This window comes from Tachypleus tridentatus, chromosome 9, assembly GCF_004210375.1.
Source record: "Tachypleus tridentatus isolate NWPU-2018 chromosome 9, ASM421037v1, whole genome shotgun sequence".
Lineage (NCBI taxonomy): Eukaryota > Metazoa > Arthropoda > Merostomata > Xiphosura > Limulidae > Tachypleus > Tachypleus tridentatus.
This window is the reverse complement of record NC_134833.1, coordinates 65994260-66012862: the sequence shown is the minus strand read 5'-3', so window position 1 is coordinate 66012862 and position 18603 is coordinate 65994260. Positions and strand designations below refer to the sequence as shown.

Sequence of the window (18603 nt, the reverse complement as noted above, 5' to 3'; positions counted from 1 at the left end):
CTCCTTAATGACGTCACAATTTCCAATGGCTCCAGGGATTCGAGTGTCAGATTAAAAATATTTCTAGAGAATATTTTAACTGTATTATACATAGACTTCTAGAATAATTTCACTAAAGTTATACACTTCTATTTACGTCTAAATGTTAAGATCTATAATTAGGAGAAAATAGTATAACTTCTTCCTTCTATTAAATAAAGTATTTTTTACGTAACCTTGTATGTAACACGACAAGAATATCCTTCTAAAGTAAATCAAACACGTATTTTTATGCAGAGACGAATAAAGAAAAGCCTGAAAAAAGTGAAAGAGATAAAAAAGTGCGATAAACAAGTATCTGGTAGAAAGGCACTTTGGGTAAGTATTTGGAGTGTTATAACTAATCATTTATCTTTAATTCATTACGATTTTTGGAAACAATATTTTATTTTGTGATTGACAGATATTCTCTTTAGTATGAAGACTTCTTGATATACGAATGGTACTTAAAAATTCATTCATATTGAGGGTTAGTTTGTCGCTATAAAAATAAATGTTAATAATGAAAATTTATTTCAAATATGTTAGGAACGTATTTAACGATATTTCTGTACTTCAACATCGTAAAAATTTTTCTTAAATTGTCTAAAATTTGATTTCAAAGAACCAGAAGAAAAGCATAATTTAAAATTACTATAATAAAATTTAGAAAATTATATCGTTCTGAAGATATGAATTTACGTTTACGGTTAAATGTCACAAAAGATGTAGAATGTGATATAAACTTTGATGCAACAGAAAGTGTTTTTTATCTCGAGCTTCCAGATGCAATTCAACTTTGTAAAAAAACCAAGCTTCTGCAGAAAAATTGGACGAATTTTGGAATGAAATATGTGATAAAGGAAAAGAAGCGAATATGCAGGTGGTGATAAAATATTATAAAATTATTGTTTCATGTCTACTTGCGTAATCAAAATTTATTTCTATACGTTGAACGAAGAAGTTAAGTTGGAAACATATCTGTAGAGTTCTAAGACCTCAATTATTTTATTTGTCAAGTGTGTTATAATCTCATTGCTATATAAAATTACCAGTTTCTCTAGAGGAAAGAAAATAATTTTGTTGTTGTGGTAACTACATCGCCTTCAGAATAAAATTTGAGACTTGTGTCACTCGTTAAGCTAGGAATAGCTTCAACCCTAAATACGGTTTAATGTTTGTCCGTTTTAAACCACCCTGTTTGAAGAATATAAACCCTATCCAATACAACTCAGTTTTGAATGTATTGGAATTGTAATATATAATAATTATTATATTTTGTAAATCCAAAAGTCCTTTACATCTTTGTTTATATTAAGACTTCTCTGTAATACGTGTAAAATGGAACCATTCATACCTTAAAATTTTACAGTCACTATTGTTTTTCAGATTTTGTGAAGTCAGTTTTCGAAAGTTCTATTTAAGCTTAAATATTTATCTAATCATACTTAACTATTAATTTCCTTAATGATATTTGCAACATCGGAGAAATATGGTATTTGAAGGGAACTATTAATTTAGTTAAAGACAGATATAATGGTAAATAACTTCGATCAAGCATAGGTACAAAAATGTAGAACTATGATATTACAATATGACTACTTATTTCGCAAAATGTAGATAGAACTATAATATTAAAAAATCTTGAAATATGTTCTGCAGGACTCCATTTTTATGCATTCATAATTCCACTAACGTATGTGTGAAATGAACCAAATGCTTGAAGTTGCAGTAAACTACTGAAGAATGAGTTATGTGATATATACGTATGGTTTATAAAATTTACTTTAAGACCTTAGACAAATACAATTTACAATTTTGAAAGCTTTTTCCTCTTATAAAACATTTCATAACATTAAATCTTATTTATGTATTTTTGGAGCAATTCAAAAAATATATCGCTGACAATATTAAAGCAGCTTGGGAGGATTCAGAATCTTTCCTCATTGAAATGATTAACAAATGTATCTGAAGACGTAAGTTAATACGGTTAATATGTACTAATATTTTAGAAACAAACTAAACAACTACCACTGAACTAGGACATCTTTTGTGCCAAAAGGTATATAAGCATTATTATTTATAATAACATCAAAAAGAGTTATACTTTCAAATAACCTAACGCGTTGCATAACGAACGGTTGGAGCTTATTGTAACTACTCACGTATCATGAACTTCAGTTTAAGTAAAGTATATCAGACGTTCAAAAGCATATTATGAAGATTTTCATCAATTAATCTATTTAATGTTGTTTTCCTATTTATTTTTTTTCGTAGTATAATAAAATTATACTTTTATTTTCCAGATTTTTAATGTTATGATATCATGTGGCGATATATTTTAAGATTTCTACTTTAGATTTTAGTTTTAGCATGCTATTTCTAAAATGAAGATAACAAAGCACTTATTAAAACCTGTATTTCTTCCCATATTTATGGTCCGGCATGGCCAAGTGTGTTAAGGCGTTTGACTCATAATCCGAGGGTCGCGGGTTTGAATCTCGGTCGCACCAAACATGATCGCCCTTTCAGCCGTGGGGGCGTTATAATGTGACGGACAGTCCCACTATGCGTTGGTAAAAGAGTAGCCCAAGAGTTGGGGTGGGTGGTGATGACTAGCTGCCTTCACTCTAGTCTTATGCTGCTGAATTTGGGACGGCTAGCGCAGACAGCCCTCTAGTGGCTTTGCACGTAATTAAAAAAACAAACATACCTTATATTGTCTGATAAAGTATTCTACAGTTACAATACTATGACTAAATGACATACTTAACTCTCGTTATAAGACTTCAGGTACACTACACTTAAGATAGTAATTCTGAAACAATTAATTTTATATGTTTGATGTACACGAAAGAAACATATGTTGTACTTATTCCTATACATTAAGAGCTATACATATGTATATATAGCAACACTTTGCATTAAGGAATGAAATACATCACCGGAGAAATTTTAAACACATGTATCAAATCTAAACCAACTAAAATAATGAAACACAAATATCAAAAATAAAAATACATTTTGTTTAATCCAACAACGAAAACACTCTCATATAAGAAACAGTTTAAACTTTTCAATTTTATGGCTACCAAACTAAGGTTCATACGCTTTTATAGTTGAAATATTAAAAAAGTTATATTGTTATTTTTTAAAATTGGTTAATATTTTGTTATTTCACCCACATTTAGTATTAATTATTTTGACTGATATATTTGATGAAATGCATTTGTTTTTGTTCTGAGTGAATTCACGTTAGAATTTAATTATTTTAATGTTTATATTTGCAGCTTAGAAGGATTACTTAACAACTGATGCGGACCAACATTTACATATTACTTATAATAATCTGAATCTGTTGTGGTTTCATTCTTTTCGGTATTTGTTTCACTGTCTAATACTTTTATCTAGAAAATAAAACTTTAATAAAGCAATAAAAGTGGTGAATTCTAAGTTGTGTTAGAATAAAGACCACAGTATGATATTGTTATCTCGCTTAAATACATGTTGTGGTTTGTTGGATACCTGGCTCCAAGAAAAAGAACCCACTGTTGATTTTTTAAAAATTAAAAATATATTGTTAATTACATTTACACAAAATGTTTCAATGAGGAAAACTGTTTTGAATTTCGAGTTTTAAAAGTGAAAATGTGTTTTAGAAACTTTTTAAAACCATAAACAAATCTTTTCTATTATGGTCACGTTTGTTATTAAAGAACTTGTTTGTTTGTTGTTATGTGCAAGGCTAAATAATGAAATATCGTCGACCTCACCACCAAAAGTATAGAAACCCGATATTTAGTACCTTTAAAGTAGTTTGAACTTGATTACAAATCTGGAATGACAGATATTAAACCATTGACGGCTAATTCGCCATATAGGGTACAGACGTCAAAACAAACACATAAACTTAATCAGGTTTTCGATGGTTTGTTCTTCTTCCAGTCATAACACATGTTATCCAGGTTTATCATTAAATTTGTTTGATTTTTTTTGTTTTTGAATTTCGAACATAGCTACACGAGGGCTATCCGTGCTAGCCGTCCGTAATTTAGCAGTGTAAGACTAGAGGGGAGGCAGCTATTCATCACTACTCGCCGCCAACTCTTGGACTTCTCTTTTATCAACAAATAATGGGATTGACCGTCCCATTATAACGCCCCCACGGCTAAAAGGGCGAGCATGTTTGATGCGACAGAGGTTCGAACCCGCGACTCTGCGATTACGAGTTGAACGTCTTAACCCACCTGACCATGCAGAGGCTTTGTCATTAATTAAGGAAATTTTTGTTGAACATCAGTAGGGTACTGCCCTGTAAATCGACGTGGCTCCAAGAGCTTATTCTCCAAAAAATAAATAAGCAGTGACGTGTAACAGACGCAAGATCACTTTTACCAAACCGTACAAATTGTTTTAAATTTTAATAAATTGTTTTGTTCAGAAATAAACCAATTATCAATACCAACTAAAAGAGTGTGTGTGTGTGTGTTTTTTATGACAAAGCGACATCAGGCTATCTGCTGAGTCCCCCTAGGGAAATCAAACCCCTTATTTTAGCGTTATAAATCCGTAGACTTATCGCTGTATTATCGAAGGGCCTTTAAAAGAAATACAATGCAAGAATACTTGTTCAGAAAATCAGAAGAGTAGTTTTTATTTTATTCCAAACATTTCCTTGGTGTTTGTGAAATAGTGAGATTGGGAAAGCTTAATGAAATGAACACAATCTTTTTATTATAAAATAAATAACAAGAAAATGTAGTTTACGTACATCTGAATGTGAAAGACAGCCACTTTCACAGAATTGTAAATAAAACCACAACGTTTTTTTATCTCAGGACAGACTTATGCAAACTAAACACATTGATCTCCAAACAGGACTACATATTTGGATCTTCAGGTAGAAATTGTCCTAAAAACGCACACTTCAATCTTATGGGTAAACATACTCTATTTGTCAAGTTAACGATGTCAGCTCGATATCTTCGTTCTCTCAGAGCATTAGTCGGCTATAATTGACATATGAGTATGATCTGGTAAACCAGAAAATGATAAAATAGTCTATGATATTCTGTGCGATGTCACCGCAATATTCCTTTCTGGCAGAGTTAATGTTTTTGCTGTAATTCAGGAAGGGATGTGTTTGAAGCATATAAAAGGAAGTTGAACCTTACTAGACACAGTATATCCTCAACCGGAGATGTAGAGTTCAGAATTAGATACTGAGTTTGTAATTAATTGAATTTTAAAATTGTTTGGAAACACTTGTTACGTGAGAACAATATTGACCTATTGTATAAACCTTTTGTATACACACGTTTATTACTTACAACACCATATAATAAGATTTACTTTTGTTTATATAAGCGAATAACGATTGTGTTAACATAATTACAGCCATATAGATTAGATGTTTTGTCATCTGTAGTTAAATTAGTTAAATTGTTTAAAGAATTATTTTATGTTCTAGTTGACAGGAAGAGAGAAATGATAAAAAACATTTTAAGATATTGAAGAGTTATATTTTACAACATTTAGCTTGTTATATGCAAGTGTAAAGAGTTTTTGTTTGTTGCAGCTACAGAATGGAATCTTTATGCTCTGCCCAACATGGGTATCGTAATCTGGCTTTAAGCACGTAAGCCCTCAAACAAAATATTGAGCTACTAAAGGACTTAAAACCATATACGTTCTCTTGTTCCTGGGCAGAAAGTGTAACTTCCCAATTTCTTATGCCTAAAGTAATGGGAAAAGTCCTATTTTTTCTTCAAACTTTGCTTTTGTAACCTGGGTAATGAAATTTTCAACATTACCCATTTTACAGAATATTCCAGGTAGATTCAGTGCAGAATTTTCAAGAACTTTCTAGAGTGTTGTAAAATTTACAATAATTTTCCAGAACAGAAGGTAGAAGTTGAAGATCCAGATTACAATTTCAGAGGTGCAGCTGGTGAGAGAAACCCATACTTCCCCAACCAAAGAGACTTCAATGACTTGATCAGAGATTTTGGTTTAACAAATTCGAATGCCGAGCTTTTGACATCTAGGCTCAAGGAATGGGATTTGTTAGATGAAAGTGTGCAAGTCGCAAGTCAGAGGAAGCGTCACCGACATTTCTCAAGCATCTTTACTCGTCAAGATGGGCTTTGCTTTTTCCGCAATGTATCCAATCTGTACGAGGCAGTTGGAATTGCCTGTAACCCGAACGAGTGGCGTTTCTTCATTGATATCTCATTCAGAGACTTCAAAGCTGTGCTGCTCATTCGGAGATTTCGAAATGGTGGCATTCCTGATGGGTCTGACGCAAAGGTCCAAGCTGGAGTCTTCGCTGGACCACAAATAAAAAAGATCCTGAAGTGTACAGAATTCACCAGGAAGGTCAGTAGAAATGAAAAACAGACTTGGGGCAGCTTTGTCGCAGTGGTTTGGGGCTTCTTGGGCAATCACAAGGCCAAAAATTATGAGGAACTGGTTGAGGCTCTGTTGAAGAACTACAGCAAAATGGGCTGCAGGATGTCCCTGAAAGTCCATATCCTACGCTCATCTTGATAAATTCAAGAAGAACATGGGAGGATACTCAGAGGAGCAAGGCAAGCGCTTCCGCCAAGATATACTGGACTTCGAACTCTGCTACCGAGGAGTGTACAATGAAAACATGATGGGATACTTTATTTGGGGGCTGATACGTGAAAGTGATTTACATTACAGTCGCAAATCTCGAAATACTACTCACTTCTAAACATTTTTGAATAACTTTAGTATAAATACATGTAAATTTTAATTCATATGTTGTTTTGTTCAGACCTTATGTAAATGAAAATGTGCAATTTCGTTTTTATATCGAAAATAAGTTAATTTGTAAATTAAATTATCAAGGTCAAAAAAGCAAAGTTTGAAGGGAATAATGGCATTTAAGGAATAACACATACTATCCGGGAACAAAATGTGTTACATAGTGTTATTAAAGTACATGCTTCTTATATCCACAGAAATTGGCTTAAAACAATTAAATTTTCTTATCAAAGAACTGTTTATAAGCAATGAATGTTTCTGTAAAAGCTGTATTCACTTAACATTTGAATTATCAGATCTTGCATATGATCTGTTAGATTAATATTATTTTACTTATATATAAATATAAACTTTATTTTTCTTTATGTATAGTATATAATATATCTAATATAAAATTAGTGTAAGAAACAAACAGTGGCTAACTTCTCAATGGCAAGAAAATGTGAAATATAAAAATGGATATAGAAGCAGTTTTCTTTTGGAAATATTGATGGACCTTTGAAGTAATAGTTCTTGCATATGATCTGAAAGATCAAAAGTTTGTAACTCTCCCCATTTTCCACACATTTCCTTGATTAGTGAACTAGGAACATCCTCCCTTCCCTCCTCCTCATCTGAAGACACTTCCTAAGTTGTCTTCTTTTGCTGTTCCTTCTGAAGGTCTTGGAGTTCTTCCGTGGTGAATTCAGTGTTGTGATCTTCCACTAACTCCTCCACATTCAAGCCCACACACTTGCCTAGTGAGACAATATCCTCAACGACAGGCTCAGCCTTAAAGCCATCAAAGTCTCTATCTGCTACTGAGTCTGGCCACAATTTCTTTCAGGCTTAGGTCATAATCCTCAAAGACACCTCCCTCCAGGCTTTGTCTATGATCCTTAAGCAATAGAGGATATTAATGTGATTTTTCCAGAATTCTCTGAGGGTTAACTCTGTGTCAGAGGTCACTTGAAAACACCTTTGAAACAGTGCTTTGGTGTAGAGTTTCTTAAAGTTCAATATGACCTGCTGGTCCATGGGCTGAATGAAAGGAGTCGTGTTAGAAGGCAAGAGCTTCACCGTAATGAAACTGTACTCTTCCACCAACCCGTCCTCAAAACCTGGTGGCTGAGCAGGTGCATTGCCCATCACAAGAAGGGCCTTAAGGTACTTCTTTACACCTGGGGCAAACACTTCATGGACCCACTCCATAAAACAATTGCCTGGTTACCCATACTTTACTATTAACCCTTCACATGACACTTAGTTTACTTTTCAGGACGTTATTTTTCTTTAAAACTCTCGGGTTCTCAGAATGGTACACAAGGAAAGACTTATGTTTTAAGTCCCCACTTGCATAACTACATAACAATAGAGTTAGCCTTCTTCATTGGCTTGTGTCCTAGCAGTGACTTCTTCTCCTTGGTAATGTAGGTCCTCTTTGTGATTTTCTTCCAAAAGAGGCCTATTTCATCACAGTTGAACACTTGTTGGGGATTAAAACCCTCAGCTTCTACATAGTTCGTAAATTCCCTAACAAATTTATCAGCAGCGTCATTGTTAGAACTGGCACCCTCCCCAAGTCTCACCACACTATGTATGCCACTTCACTTCCTAAATTTTTCAAACCACCTTCTACTAACCTTAAAGGCATCACTTGTATCAGCACTCGTTCCAGGGGTGTTTATCAAGAGGTCAGCATGCCACTGCTTTGCCTTCTCACAAATGATGGTTTCAGAAATGCTGTCGCCAGGTAACTGTTTTTCATTTACCCAAACCAACAACAGTTTCTCTGCCTCTTCCATTGTTTGTGATATTTGTCACTCCTTTTGCAACATCAGCTCCTTTGATGACCTCTTTATTTTTCAGTATGGTACAACTGTAGAATTCGCCATACCAAATTGTGTAGCAAGGTCAGACACGCGAACACCACTTTCATACTTCGCTATGACATCTTTTTTCACCTCTATTGTGGCTCTAAGTCCTTTTCTTTTTGGTTTGCTGCTTTTATTATCCTTCTTTGACCCCATGGTGGCTTATTTAAGCAGATTTTAGCGGGGATGTGGACTGAACGACAGGTGTGGGTAAAATGTTTCGGGGAAGCTTGGCGTGGGCCGAAAATGGTCGAAGGGTCGTTCGGGTCATCAGTCGGGTTATTTCGGGGGATCGGCCACGACAACTAGGTTCGGGTACCGAGTTTATGTTCGATAATCGAGACATTTTTTCTCAAACAATATGTTCGAAAACCGATTTTTCGAGAAGGGTGTCGTTCTAGAACCGAGGTACCACTGTATTTAGACAGTTCGGCGATAGTAATAGAGAAGATAGTTAGGTTTGTCAACTGAAATTATAGAGTAATTGAATAGGTCTAAGTGGACTTTTCACAAGAAGAAAACAACTATGTATGTAGCCTTTATGATACGTCAGTAATCTCTGTATTGAAAAGAATTTGTTGTTCTTACATTTAACATGCTCCAAATTTATGTATTATTTTGGAAACGTGTTTGATACTCATTTATCGTTGAATTTATCGTCAAAAGGTCATGCACACCTCCTGTAGAGGTATCCTAAGCCTCACACCGACACAATGTATATTTTTACTGTTAAGAAATATAAGTAAAAACCTTTTTATTGTGACAGTTAAAGATAATAATTTAATTTTAAATTCCGATATAACTTAGTTTACTTTTAATAATGTGAAACACAAAGTCACTGCACTCAGCATTAACAATGATTATTTCCATTTTGTTGATATAACGACGTAACTTACGTCTCCCTCTTTCTCTCTTTCTTCTCCGTATTTCGTTATAAAGATCTAGGAGGATCAGATTCATACTTCCTCTTCCTCCCTCCTGTACGTAGATGCACAACTTCTGTTAAATGTATTTATAGAAGTTTCATCAGTGCCAGAGTCATCACCGGATTAAGGGCAACTGATGCCTTAAGCACAGCCCAACAATGGTGACCCCTCTCGGCCCCTCCATTGCTTTACTGTCAAGACATTAAGACTCAATAAGTGCTGAAAGTGAAATAAAAGTCTGAAAATTTATTACCCTTTTTTAGTTTTCTTCCAGGTCAGACCCCACAACAATATTAAATAAAAACGTTTTTATTTTATTTATTTAACAGATTGGGCATGGATCAAAATCAAGCTATGATCGAGGCCTTTTATTTAGAAATGACAAGGAAAATTATTCTTTGAGAAATGATAATTGAAAAGAATTATTTTTACTGTATATTTGTTTTCACTCTGAGTTAACAATTCTCACTTCGATGTTAACAAAAAAGAAAATTTACTCAAAACCCTTTTATTAAAAAAAATTCTCACATTGATGTTAACAATTTCTCACTTCGAACTTAAAACCCTGTAAGCAAATTATTTACTCATACCTTAATATTTATTTATCTTTTAAAAGGTTTTCTTCTACATTTTTTAATTGAAAAGTCTTTGATCAAGTCCTCAAAACTAATTTGGTGTAAGAAATCTGCTTCTGTACTCCGCGGAGACAAGGAATCCAGCCTGCCCTGTTGTATAGTTGTTCTGTTGAGATTTTTAATACGCTTGAGATGAGAAAATGCAATTTGTCACTATTAATGTTAAAAATATACGTAATGCAATGCCTACGCAAACTCAATTTTGTCTTCTGAAATTATTTTATAATGTTCAACATGACTGAATCTGGTTTTTACAGTTTTTGTTGCACTAAACTTATTGTGTACGTATGAGTGAAAGAGCTGAAACTTGTCAGAGAGATTAGTGTCCAACTCCTCTGGGTAAGCATCAATAAGCTTTTGGAAACACTGGGAGTACCTTTCAGTTTCAGCAGATGAAGTGACATCATCTGGCACAACACTTGGAAAATAAAATTGTTTGCTATTTCTCATCTGGGTTTCTAGTTTGTGAAGAAGGTGGTGATACAAAATTTATCTCTGGGATTCATATTTACTTTTTGTGCATCTCTATCATTGAGTACCTTCTCTTTGAAATGTTTGCAAGTTTGAGCTGTAATGTAATCAACAACTCGTTGCATTTCCTTTGCACCCGCTTCAAATCTTTCACATAAAAACATATTCTAGCTCTTGAATCTCATTTGCAATATTGACTGTTTCTTTTCTAGTGTCTCTTTTTTGTAACTGGTCTTCAACTAGAACATTCTAAAGCGTCTAAAATCTTAAAGAAAGGCTTCAAAACTGCTGCTGTTGCCATAGCATGTGCCTCCCATCTGGTATCAGAGACGAATTTTAACAAACTTTCATTTCCAAGATCAGCTTTAAGAATTTTTCCACCGGCTGGTTGAGGTTGAAATAAAAATGTATGGAGCCAAAGCATTGTAGAGAAAAAAATTAATTGCCACTTGACAGCAGTTAACAGCATTTCGGCCTACAAGATTTCGTGAATGGGCTGAACATGGGCACATATATGGCAATATTATTTTCTTCTAAAATCTTTTGCTGCATCCCCTTATAACGCCCAGATATGTTAGCAGCATTGTCGCTTGACTGACCCCTACATTTTGAAAAATTAAGTTTGCAAACTTCACGTAAATACTGCAATACCTGGTTTGCCGTTTCCTCACTGGTATGGCTTTTCAATTCCAAAGTATCAAATTATAACACTTAACTGATCTATATGTGATAGATTTGGCGTCGAGTCAACTGACAAACTAAAATAACCAAAAGAAATCACTTCATCAACAATGAACGCGTGGACCTTCTGAGCCATTGCTTCAATGCGTGCTTTACAGGTGGTTTTGGACAAGTAATAAGCATTTCCATATTTCGAAATGTGCCTTGCTAATAATGGATCAAACTGACATATGAGCTTAAGCAGCCCTAAAAAAATTCCCATTCGGTAGTGAACCAAATTTTTCATTTGTTTCTCGAAAAGCCAGCCACGTTTAGCTAACGTACGAATAACAACTATTACATGCTCCAAGACATGTTCCCAGTAATTGCACTCTTCTTTAATTTGTTTTCGAACTGTTGTGGCAAGCTTGAAGCTTGTCTGCGAGTTAAGTATGTTAGCATAGAGTCTTGGTAAGTAGTGTTTCTTTCATGATGATCAATTACAATAGTATTTCGCAAATCACTGAACCCAACAAAACGCTTGTAAAAGTTTGGGACAAAAAAGGTACAAACAAAGCAATAACCTGACCCTGTTGATGGTGAATAGAATAACTACTCTCTCCTGTATTTCTCACCATTGGCTTTTACCCCAAATAAAAGTTTTTGTGAACAGTGTCTCGTTGGTATGCCACTATTAAAAATCCGGCAAGATGAGACAAATGGACCATTGTGGTGTTGACAATCAGTGGGTCCACAAGCAACCCTATAAGCCACATCATCACCAGAGAAATCAAGTCACAATCCTGGATCTTTTGCTTTAGTTTCTCCATCTTTTGTAGACTGAAGCATTTCACTATAGTCAAGTATATTTTCATTTTCAGCAATTATTTCAACTTCAGACTGTCTTGTACAGCAACTTGCATCAACATTAATACTAGAGATATCAGGAGAATTTACAGGCAAAGTGAGATCAGTTGTGAGGCTTGTGCCAGTTGAGCCAGCCTGTGACACCTCAACGCCATCATGATGTTCTGACCTTGAAGTGGACAAAGTGATATTTGAAGGTGTAGAGTTTGGTTCAACTTCAATCTTGTCAAAGTCAGATACAGTACAAGTGACTCTGATGGCGGAGATGGGTTTTGATTTGAAAGATCATGTTGTGTAAGTTGAGTGAGAATATTAGTCAACTTTCTAGTCTTGCTCACTAAATCCATATCCTTTCTTTGGTTCTTTTTTTGCGAGTTTTCTCTTTTGTGTACCGCTTAATTGAACACGTTTCATTTTTCAGTCTGAAAAATACAGAAACAAAAATAACATAATACGGATCATATATAGTTATGATGATTATAAAAACACTGAAATTCATTAAAAAATGTTGGTAAGCAGTCAAACATACTAAACTCTACGTCTACATTTAGACAAAGATTGTCAGAAAGTTATCATTGGCCCTAAATCCATCACCACATAAATATGAAATCATAAATACCTTTATTGATATGCTGCATTCTGATTGGTTGAAAACCATTCGAGACTGGCTACAATCCATTTTAGAAGAATTAGTTTCCAGCCGTTTGAAAAGTTTCATTAAGGTTGTTGCTATGATAGCTGTTTGCAAAAATTAATCAATGTCAATGGTAACATGCATATCCATTGTGAACCAAAAAGTATTCCAAAACATTTTGTGATCAACAACACATACTGTTGTAGCCGATATACACAGTGATCATTCTGTACTGGTACATATACATAACATATAATCAACTGTAAACTGTACTGCACATTGAACTACTAAATACTGTGTTAGGCCTAGGCTAGAGTACCTTGATCCTAATCAAATATTTGAAGAATGAGTTGTAACCTCAACTGTGAGCTTAGTTCTGACCTGAGGACTTTAAATGAGCCAACGAACCATACATCAACAAAACAGAGCATATGTCTGAAACTTTATCTTCATGCCTGTATGAGAAGGCAAATTCAAAACGACGGCCTTAAATTGGGAATAGTCCATTTCATTATTCCAGGCTACAGTAGCGTTTCCAGCGTACTTACACTAAACTAGTTACGATATTTAGGCCTAACGTTATTGTCACTTAGTTCTCAGATAACACCATTAACGTTAAGCCTAATGCTAATACATTGCAACTGAGCCCACTAACGTTAAGCTTAGTACTCAGTACCGTCGTTGTCTCTATGTTTCTATCTCGAATTGTTCGTTCATCTCATACAAAATATCACCAGAGAGCCAGGCCGGGTCGGGGCATTATGACGTCAGAATTGGATCAATGAAATATTAAGGAGAATATAATTGTGACCTTCATTTTTGGGTCCAAAAATTGCATATTGGACAAACTTTTGTTGGCTATTCATGAATGAGGTAAACATATTTGTCCCCTAAGTAAATCTCAGCTTCAGATCTGTTTATATTAATACATAATCACAAGGGAATACACACATACTCAAATACTCTTATACATGGTGTTCGGAAAGTCACTGTGCACTTATATATTTATTTACAGACATATTTCAATATAGAATGCAGGAGGTAAGTATGAATGACAATTATAAACAATGTTGAAAGTGACCCCGTTGACATCAATACAGAGTTGGATCCTTCTTATTTTGTTTCTAAATTCCGCTGTCAGTTGCTGGCTTGAAATAAACTGAATGAATGCTGTTGTCGCTACATTCAAGTCATCCAGCGTGCGCGAATGATCTCGATACACTGCAGATTTTGCTGCTCCCCATAGATAAAGGTCTAGTGGATTAAGATCTGGTGAGCGTGGGGGGCCACACGTCTTTGGAAATAATGCAGTCTCCAAAACATTCCTTTAATAACCGCATAGATCTGTGAGATGTGTGGGCAGTAGCACCATCCTGTTGAAACCATGAGTAATTGATTTCATCACTTGTCATTTGACCGATGAAGGTGTGAAGAATCTCTGAACAATAGCGCTCGCTGTTTATTGTGTTCATAAAGAAAATAGGGCCAACAATTCGACGTCTGGAAATCGCAACCCACACACCAATCTTGAAATCATGTAGGGGTGTTTCGTGCAAACTGTGAAGATTATTGGATGACCACAATCTTGAATTATGTGAATTAACGTAACCCGAGAGATGGAACCATACTTCGTCAGTGAAAAAGGTCACATCCAACACATTAGCTGAATTTTCTTTGATAAATCTGTTAAATCATCTGCAATAGCGTATTCGTTTTTTCATTATCAGTTGCTTCCAGTTCTTCTTCCGCCATTATTCTGTATGGGAAGAGCTTTAATTTCTTTCTGACGACCTTATGAGACCAATATTATGCCGCTGAGCTAACGTTCGTAATGATTTTGATGGACTCTACATCACACTGTCAGAAATATCCAACAGTTTCTCCTCCGATAACTTTGCTGGCCTTCCACAGCGTTTGGCATCATCCACTGATCCTGTTTCCCGAAACTTATTAACAAGATTAATAACTGCATTGCGATGTGGAACAAGTGTGTCTAGGAATTTTTCAGCAAATCGCTGTCGCACCACATCTGTGTATCTACCACCTTCTCGGAGTACGTGTTCGACGAGCATGACACGTTCTTCAGTTGTTAAAACCATATTGGGATCAAAATCTGAAATATAATAAAATATGATGACAAAATATGATTCAAAACTTGTATTCAAACACAAAGGAAGTTTTTTTACAAGTTGTTTGAAGCCAATAAAATTACTGCTCAGAAAAGCTTCAGTGAGAAATACACTTATAATGCAAAGCTAATGAAAATAAAACTAAAATAAACGAGACAATAACCCAAATATAACATGCGAAAACAGAAGTCGAAGAAAGCATAAAACTAGCTACGTCTCTCCACACATGGCACCATTTCGTTTGATTTATGTTTTTATGGTATTAAACTTATTTTTCTGTGGATGTGACTGAATAAAGTAGTCAAAGGTAAAACAAAACAGTTCCATTGCCTGTAATTTCTTATAATTAGCCAAAAGAGAAGGAATGAGTGAAAAAAATATTTCATCTTCAGGGTCAGAGATCACATCATAAGATACGATCATCTTTTACCTGAAGTTTTATCAACATTTTAACTGCTGTTTACAGCAATATTTCGCAAATCAATGACTTCTTACTTCAGACACATAGTTTACTAGTTTCTGGAAACTTTAGTCACTCACCGAACCAAAGAAAACTTATTTTAACAATGCAGAGTAAAGTCAAACACAACAGATAAGGACAATCACAAAACAATAGACTAAAGTTGAGTGTGGCAGTAAAAGAGTTAAGGGCATGACAGCTAGGGGAAAAACTCTGTGGTTCTACTTCTTTCCCTTGGTGCCCTAAGCACGTGCATATGTTGTTTAATGAGTAATCCAGGGCTGATGACCAAAAAAATCACGTAGTTATAAGTCAGAGTATAATTCATGGACATAAACCGATGTAACCATCAGATCCAACTTATACCCCCCAAAGTACACAAACTTTACCACTGCCTAATGCAAGTAGTACTTTATAAAGGAAAGGCATACTGCAACGATGTTTAAATTATGCCTAAAGTAATACTATCAATAAAAACAATACAAAGCACAGCTTTTTAAATTCACGAAAAAAAACATCATTAGAAAGATAATGTAATTGCTATTTGATGTCAACTGTATAGGAGTGTCTTTCTTTACAAAAGCGTAACATTCTGTACGAAAAACACAGGTAAGCTGCGAGAAGTTTTAAGCCTAACATTCTGTAAAAAAATCAAGTGTAAGATGTAAAAACTCTTCGGCCTGACACTCTTTAAGAAAAACATATATACAGTTACGACATAAAGTGTTTGTTCCCTTGCGTCGTGAGTAGTTTTCTCCTCATAAGTTAAAAAGTATCAAGATTAGGATAATGAAAGTATAGTATATTATAAATACTATTCTAACATATGTCTACATAAATTTTTATGTAGATTGACAGACAATTAAACTGTTTATAAACAAATAACAAAACATAGAAGGTGCAGAAAGTATTCGTGCGTCTACTTTAATGGTCAGTTGTGTAGCCTTTCAGGTGAATTACTTGGCGCAATCTTTCCTCATAGTTCTCCATGATCGTTTGACAGTCCTCGACTGGTAGTTTCTTCCATTCTTTTTTACAGAAGGCCTCCAAATCTTGCAAGATCTTCGGATGACACTGATGAACCCTGGTATTCAACTCCTGCCAAACGTTTTCAAATGGGTTGAGATCGGGTGACTGCGATGGCCACTCCAGAACGCTTATATGCATCCCTTGCAAACAGGATTGCATATATTTCGATGTGTGCTTAGAATCCTTGTCACGATGGAAGATCCAACGACGCCCAAGCCGCAAGTTCCGAGCATCATTCTGGATAGAGTGCCTAATATATCAACGTAATCTTCTTTTTTCATGATTCCGTTGACGCGGTGAAGACTGCTTACACCAGAACAGCTGAAGGAACCCCGGAGAATGATCGAGCCACCTCTGTGTTTAACTGTAGGAACGGTGTTTTTTGGAAGATTTCGTTCCCCCTTAATACGGAAAATATAGCGAACATCATTGTGCCCGAAATTCTCGATTTTAGTTTCGTCTGACCAAAGAATACTCTTCCAATAGGTAAAGGGTTTATCTACATGCTTTCTTGTATACCTCAATCGTGCTTCTAAATGAACAGGCTTTAAATATGGAGTTCAACGAGGACGGCATGCTTTGAACCCAGAAGAGCGTAACATGTTCGTAACTGTAGAGGTGCTCACTTTAACCCCAGTTTCTGTATGTCATTACATGTTAAACGAGGGTTCATACTAACATCTCTGAGAACCTTCCTCTTGGTTTTCTCTGGAATTTTGGTGGGGCGTCCGAAACGAGGGAGATTAGCATTTGATCCTTTAAGCTCTAACTTGGCAATTATTGTTCTGTTTTGTTTTTTAATTTCGCGCAAAGCTACTCGAGGGCTATCTGCGCCTTGGTAATTATGAGTTGAAGAGTAGATTTTGGCACATTAAGTTATGTAGCAATACCGGAAAGAGACACACGAGACTTTTATTTTACATTAATTCAGTTTTTTAAATCACTAGACAGTTGTTTCCTGTTCGCCATAATAACCAAGCAGATAATGAAGGAGACGGCGCTAAATTGCCGGAAGTAAATGTTTTGCTGGCTAAATTCCAATTATTATGAACACAGCGTTTAGTTCTGGAATGGTATAATGTAGTTTATTCGCCAAACTAAACAAAATTTTTACGGGAATATCAGTTTTTCCACACGTTCTGAACTGTACGAACACTTTCTGTTATTTGTTCATAAACAGTTCATTTGTCGTTTAACTTGCATAAAACTGATGTAGATGTGTGTTATTATAATATTTATAACAAACTATACGTCTTACGTCTATTAGTTAACTCGTGATACTTTTTAAGTTATGAGCAAAAAACTACTCGGGACGCAGGGGTACGAACACTTTCTGTCGTTACTGTAAGCTGCAAGAACATTTGAATGCATTTGTCGGATATTGTCAACATGGTCACCCTTATTTTACCTTTTCAGTTTTTGTTTTTTTTACAAATTTAAAAAGGTCAGTCTTCGACAACTACGTCCCTTTTAAAATTAAAAATCGCGTACATAAAGGTGCAAATTAAATGGCTCTTCTCATTCTCCAATCGTCCTTTAAAACAGTTTATACTTGTACTTGATAGACTGAACAGGTCATGTATTACAGGGGTCCTTTAAATCACCTTATACTTCGTAAATTGAACAAGTGCTGTAGTGGTTCTTTAAATCAGTTTATACTTGACAGATTGAATAAGTTATGTACTACAGTGGTCCTTTAAATCAGTTTATACTTGACAGATTGAACAAGTTATGTACTACAGTGGTCCTTTAAATCAGTTTATACTTGACAGATTCAACAACTTATGTAATACAGTGGTCCTTTAAAAGAGCTTATACATGGTAAATTGAACAAGTTACGTACCACAGTGGTCCTTTAAAAGAGTGTATATTTTCTAGTTTTCTCTCCTCTAAAGTATGGATCATCTATTGTTGATAGTTTTGTGCAGGTTGGAGCAATATTTTATGTCACTAACAACAAACCTGGTGTTACTTTCATTTTCATTCAGAGAACATGCATTGTTTCCTTTTTTGTAGATGAGCTATAGGACTTCAGATTTTCAACATGAGCTGAACAGCATTTAAAGCACGTGTTACAATACAGTAGGTAAAAACATTTCAAGCACGTGTTATTATACAGTAGGCACAAA

The 18603-nt window shown here is 35.0% G+C and overlaps 1 protein-coding gene across 1 annotated transcript in view; it reads left to right on the top strand.

The window, feature by feature from the left end:
• Positions 1 to 3365, top strand: part of LOC143225346 (uncharacterized) — a 38939-nt gene extending 35574 nt beyond the window's left edge. The window contains exon 5 of the mRNA XM_076454569.1: positions 3309 to 3365. The gene's annotated coding sequence lies outside the window, so the exon portion shown is untranslated. The remainder of the gene's footprint in view (positions 1 to 3308) is intronic.
• Positions 3366 to 18603: the final 15238 nt, after the last annotated feature.